This window comes from Ranitomeya imitator, chromosome 8 (genome assembly GCF_032444005.1).
Source record: "Ranitomeya imitator isolate aRanImi1 chromosome 8, aRanImi1.pri, whole genome shotgun sequence".
Classification (NCBI taxonomy): Eukaryota; Metazoa; Chordata; class Amphibia; order Anura; family Dendrobatidae; genus Ranitomeya; species Ranitomeya imitator.
In genome coordinates this window covers 62,149,688-62,155,687 of record NC_091289.1, presented here as the reverse complement: position 1 = coordinate 62,155,687, position 6,000 = coordinate 62,149,688, and the positions used below count along the sequence as shown (strand labels likewise).

Sequence of the window (6,000 nt, the reverse complement as noted above, 5' to 3'; positions counted from 1 at the left end):
ACCAATGCCATGGGGCTGGTACTGGTGAAATGCTAGGACGAGTGACGTCACACGGCTGGCGAGCTGCACGGGAACGGCTGTCCATTCGGTTGGGAGCGGGGAAGGATGTGAACTTGAGCGGTTAGTGGAGATCAAGGTTCCGGTGAGGAAGTCTCCGCGCTGGGGATCATCTGGAGCGGGTCAGTGGAACCTGAGGGACTTCATTACATGGTCATGTGTGACAGGCCGAGCACCCGGCTAGGTCAGCGCTGTCTGTGGCTCCATGGCGTGGTGTCAGCGCAGCTCCGGGGCCTCAGCCGCCATGGCCTCCTCGGAGCCCTCTGTGCTGACAACTTGTGGCCCATGCTTCCTCTTTCCTGACAACTTTCCCTTGTAGCTCACAGATGACCTCTCCTGACAACCTCTCCTCACGCAGGGCTCGTCGTCCTGGCTTCACAAGTGTGTACACCAAGACATGGAGCCCCCCCTCCTGACTGCTTCTCTCCATGTAAAGACATTGCTTTGTGTGATGCAGCACTGGCATATTCTACAGTGCAGTACGGGAAACAGCCCCCCATGGCCTCCAGCCTGCCCCCAACCCCCATGGCCTCCAGCCTGCCCCCAACCCCCATGGCCTCCAGCCTGCCCTGCCCCCCCCCCCCCATGGCCTCCAGCCTGCCCCCCCCCCCATGGCCTCCAGCCTGCCCCCAACCCCCATGGCCTCCAGCCTGCCCCCAACCCCCATGGCCTCCAGCCTGCCCCCCCCCCATGGCCTCCAGCCTGCCCCCCCCCATGGCCTCCAGCCTGCCCCCCCCCCCATGGCCTCCAGCCTGTCCCCCCCCCATGGCCTCCAGCCTGTCCCCCCCCCCCCATGGCCTCCAGCCTGTCCCCCCCCCCCCATGGCCTCCAGCCTGCCCCCAATCCCCATGGCCTCCAGCCTGTCCCTGCCCCCCCATGGCCTCCAGCCTGTCCCTGCCCCCCCATGGCCTCCAGCCTGTCCCTGCCCCCCCATGGCCTCCAGCCTGTCCCTGCCCCCCCATGGCCTCCAGCCTGTCCCTGCCCCCCCATGGCCTCCAGCCTGTCCCTGCCCCCCCATGGCCTCCAGCCTGTCCCTGCCCCCCCATGGCCTCCAGCCTGTCCCTGCCCCCCCATGGCCTCCAGCCTGTCCCTGCCCCCCCATGGCCTCCAGCCCCTCCATCCCACTAACACCTCCTTAGTCTACCTCCATGAGGACCTTGTGCAAGATCATTATATGGCCCGTTCCATCAGCTCATCATAATGCACAGTTCTATGTGCTTTGGAAATGGGCCCCCTTTCCGTTTGGGCCCCTGTACGCCTATATAGGTTGCACCAATTACTGTATATGTCCACCACTGAATTTATAGCCATTCATGTCATTTCTTTTAATTTGTAAGGGAAAACTTGTACCCAGGGTGAGCAACAGAAGGACTTGTAAGGTCAGTGGAAATGTTTCCTTGGTTAGATCAGCAGTTATTGTAATGTGAAGACCCCCCAAAACTTTAAAGGGGTTGTACACTACTTGGACAACCCCTTCTCAATCAGAACGCCAGTATAATAACACTTACACTCTCCGCCTGTGCTGGAGTGAGCGACAGCCAGAGATCTCACTTACTCTTAATGTCTGATTTGTCTGAAGGCGGGAGAGTAAAGCCAGCGCTGATTGGCTGCAGGGATCGCATCACAAAATGTCACGCAATCCCCGGGAAAGCTAGGGCTGATTGGCTGCAGGGATGGCATAACATAATGTCACACAATCCCCGGGAAAGTCAATGCTGATTGGCTGCAGGGATCGCATCACATAATGTCACGCAATCCCCGGTTAAGCCAGGGCTGATTGGCTGCATGAATCGCATCACATAATGTCACGCAATCCCCGGGAAAGTTAGGGCTGATTGGCTGCAGGGGTGGCATCACATAATGTCACACAATCCCCGGGAAAGTCAATGCTGATTGGCTGCATGGATCGCATCACATAATGTCACGCAATCCCCGGGAAAGCCAGGGCTGATTGGCTGCAGGGATCACATCACATAATGTCACACAATCCCCGGGAAAGCAAGCGCAGGTGCCACTAGAATGGTGAGTTATAAAGACACATTCAGTATTTTACCTCAGTATTTGTAAACCAAAATCAGGAGAGGAACAATCTGAAGAAAAGTATAATAGAAACACGTCACCACTTCTGTATTTATCACCCACTCCTGGTTTTGGCTTACACATACTGAGGTAAAATACTGAATATGTGACTGTGGCCTGAGTGTTACTATTTTGCTGGGGGAAAACTGCTGATTGAGAGAGATGGGCTTGCCTGAGTTGTGGACAACCCTTTTAAGTAAATGGGGTTGTTTGGGCATGTGCTGCTGATTACCGATCCTTAGTGTAGGTCAGTATCGGATCAGTGGGGTCTGACACCTGCTACTCCACGATCCGCTGATGTAAACACTGAGTGGAGCTGCACAGTCCCGCACCATTCATTGTGTAGCGGCCACTGCTCGGTACTGTGGGACAGCTCCTCTTTTGTAGGCGCTGATGACAGCTGATACTCTTGTCCTATCTCCAGGATTGTACTTATCATATGCCCAGACATACCCATTAAAGCCACCTTAATCTGCCAATCTGTAGGTTGGGAAGGAAGAGAAAATTGGGCTTATTGAATTGCAGCACCATTTTTTTCCCCCCTCTGGAGAGAACTGGTAGCTAGCAGCAACATAAAAAATGCATAAAACTTTGGCCGAGCCTCCTTGCATGTGGGGGGATTGGAACAATGTCTGTTCATCTGACTGCTATCTACAGTGGTCAGACCCCCTTTCTCACTGGCGGCTTTCGCTATTGGTGGACAGACTTCACTATTTGTTCCTGATATCAGTTTTGGACCCTTTCCCTGACATTTTTCCTACCTTTCCGTCAGGACATGTAAAGTCGTATACACACTGCTTTCCCACTGCTGATTTGTCTGGATTTCCGTACAGTGATAAGGGCCATTCTAATGACCTTGGCATTTTAGTGTGAAGATATTTTGCTCTGATGAGAAAGTTCCCATATTGTGATTTTGTTATTCATGATCACAATTTACACGATGATATGGAGATGGCGGCGATCAGACCGAAGAATGACGTTCAGAGGAGAAATGTCAAATTCCACCTTTAATACAGCAGAGATTTGAAGACCTCCTCCTCCTCCTTCTCCTCGTCCTCCTCCTCCTTCTCCTCGTCCTCCTCCTCCTTCTCCTCGTCCTCCTCCTCCTTCTCCTCGTCCTCCTCCTCCTTCTCCTCGTCCTCCTCCTCCTTCTCCTCGTCCTCCTCCTCCTTCTCCTCGTCCTCCTCCTCCTTCTCCTCGTCCTCCTCCTCCTTCTCCTCGTCCTCCTCCTCCTTCTCCTCGTCCTCCTCCTCCTTCTCCTCGTCCTCCTCCTCCTTCTCCTCGTCCTCCTCCTCCTTCTCCTCGTCCTCCTCCTCCTTCTCCTCGTCCTCCTCCTCCTTCTCCTCCTCCTCCTCCGTGCAATTAAGGCCCAATCAGATGTCTGGTGGTTTTTCTTGCTCATAAAAACACGGACTGTTGTTCATCAGAGTTTGGTCCATGTGTCAGTTCTTAAAGGGAACCTGTCACCCCCGTTTTTTCAGATTGAGCTATAAATACTGTTAAATAGGGCCTGCGCTGTGCGTTACTATAGTGTATGTAGTGTACCCTGATTCCCCATGTATGCTGAGAAATACATTACCAAAGTCGCCGTTTTCGCCTGTCAATCAGGCTGGTCTGGTCAGGTGGGCGTGTTCACAGCGCTCTTTTCTTCTCCAGCTTTCCGTTGGTGGCGTAGTGGTGTGCGCATGTCCAAGGTCCGAATTCCCTGCGCCCACGTGAAGACACAGCGCGCGATCTGCGCTATTACCCCTGTCATCGGTGGGGGCGGCCATCTTCCTGGGGCCGCGCGTGCGCAGATGGAGTGCTCTGCTGCACGGGGCTTCAGGAAAATGGCCGTGGGATGCCGCGCGTGCGCAGATGAGATCGCGGCGGCCATTTTCCCAAAGCCGAGTTTGCATCTCGCCTTCAGGAAAATGGCCGCCGCGATCTCCATCTGCGCACACGCGGCATCCCGCGGCCATTTTCCTGACAAGGGTAATAGCGCAGATCGTGCGCTGTTTCTTCACGTGCGCGCATTGGATTCGGCAGTATTTATAGCTCAATCTGAAAAAACGGGGTGACAGGTTCCCTTTTAAGAGATGGTAATCAGTTGGTTAAGTTAATCTGTTAAATGTCTCTTCAGTGAAAAAAGAGAAAGAAAAAAAAAGATGGCTGATAAGTACCTGTGAGATGAGATTCCCCAGTTACCAAGTTCTGCTACATAATGCACAGGCTACTGAGCCGCACCATTCATTTCTTTGCGTATAAAAGCTATCGATTATTACGTTTGAATTCCGCCTTAAATAAAATGTATTAATTTAATAAAATAGAAATCTTTTATTATTAAATCTATTTCTTTTTTTGGGGTTGTTCCATTCTATAGTATCGGGATTGAGATAAAGCAAAAAGTCTGATTGCTGCTGTAGACAAGAGGAAACAAAACCACAGCATAGCAGTACAAAATCAGCTGTGTCATAGGATCGCCTCCTAAGTAAAAGTATATCACTAGCCCCCTTGGCGAACATACACTTTTTATATTTCAAAAAAATAATTTCATTAGTGGGGATTCATTAAGTCATAGAAGTCACAATCCAAACGAATGTCAGCACAATAAACACATCGCACAGACAGTCCACTCAAAAGACATTTGCTTCACATCCATATACATACGAAGCACATAAGTTATAAAGTAGGTCGTGCTATAAGAAACTTTGACAGATATATAGTCCTAGACAATTAAAGGGCTTTCTTTCTTAAAAATAGGTGACACATGCACAACGATCATCTAATTCAGAATCCCCACTAATGAAATTATTTATTTGAAATATAAAAAGTGTATGGTCGCCAAGGGGGCTAGTGATATACTTTTACTTGGGGGGCGATCCTATGACAAAGCTGATTTTTTTTGCTGCTATGCTGTGGTTTTGTTTCCTTTTGTCTACAGCAGCAAGCAGACTTTTTGCTTTATTTCAATCCCGATATTATAGAATGGAACAATCCCAAAAAAGAAATAGAAACAACCAGTTTAGAAATATATGCGGTATATATTTTTATTTATTTTTTAGTAGTTGTTTTAATAATAAAAGATTTCTATTTTATTTAATAATACATTTTGTTTAAGGCGGAATTCAAGTGTAATAATCGATAGCTTTTATACGCAAAGAAATGAATTGTGTGGCTGAGTAGCCTGTGCATTATGCAGCAGAACTTGGTAACTGGGGAACCTCATCTCACAGGTTCCTATCAGCTATCTTCTTCTTTTTTTTTTTTTTTCTTTCTCTTTTTTCATTGAAGAGACATTTAACCGATTAAAGGTACCTTCACACTGAGCAACTTTTGAACGATAGCGATCCGTGACGTTGCAGCGTCCTGGATAGCGATCTCGTTGTGTTTGACACGCAGCAGTGATCAGGATCCTGCTGTGATGTCGTTGGTCGGGGCTAGAAGTCCAGAACGTTATTTCGTCGCTGGATCTCCCGCTGTCATCGCTGGATCGGCGTGTGTGACGCCGATCCAGCGTTGTGTTCACTTGTAACCAGGGTAAACATCGGGTTACTAAGCGCAGGGCCGCGCTTAGTAACCCGATATTTACCCTGGTTACCATTGTAAATGTAAAAAAAAACCAAACAACATACTCACATTCTGGTGTCTGTCACGTCCCCCGCCGTCAGCTTCCCGCGCTGACTGTGTCAGCGCCGGCCGTAAAGCAGAGCACAGCGGTGACGTCATGACGTCACCGCTGTGCTCTGCTTTACGGCCGGCGCTGACAGTCAGTGCGGGAAACTGACGCCGGGGGACGTGACAGACACCAGAATGTGAGTATGTAGTGTGTTTGTTTTTTTTTTTTTTTTTTTTTTTTTTTTAACTTTTACAATGGTAACCAGG

General features: G+C 50.0%; 1 protein-coding gene across 2 annotated transcripts in view; it reads left to right on the top strand.

Moving 5' to 3' along the window:
* Positions 1 to 6,000, top strand: part of JOSD1 (Josephin domain containing 1) — a 41,492-nt gene continuing 35,492 nt past the window's right edge. For both annotated transcript variants that reach the window (XM_069737023.1, XM_069737022.1), the window contains exon 1: positions 1 to 179. The gene's annotated coding sequence lies outside the window, so the exon portion shown is untranslated. The remainder of the gene's footprint in view (positions 180 to 6,000) is intronic.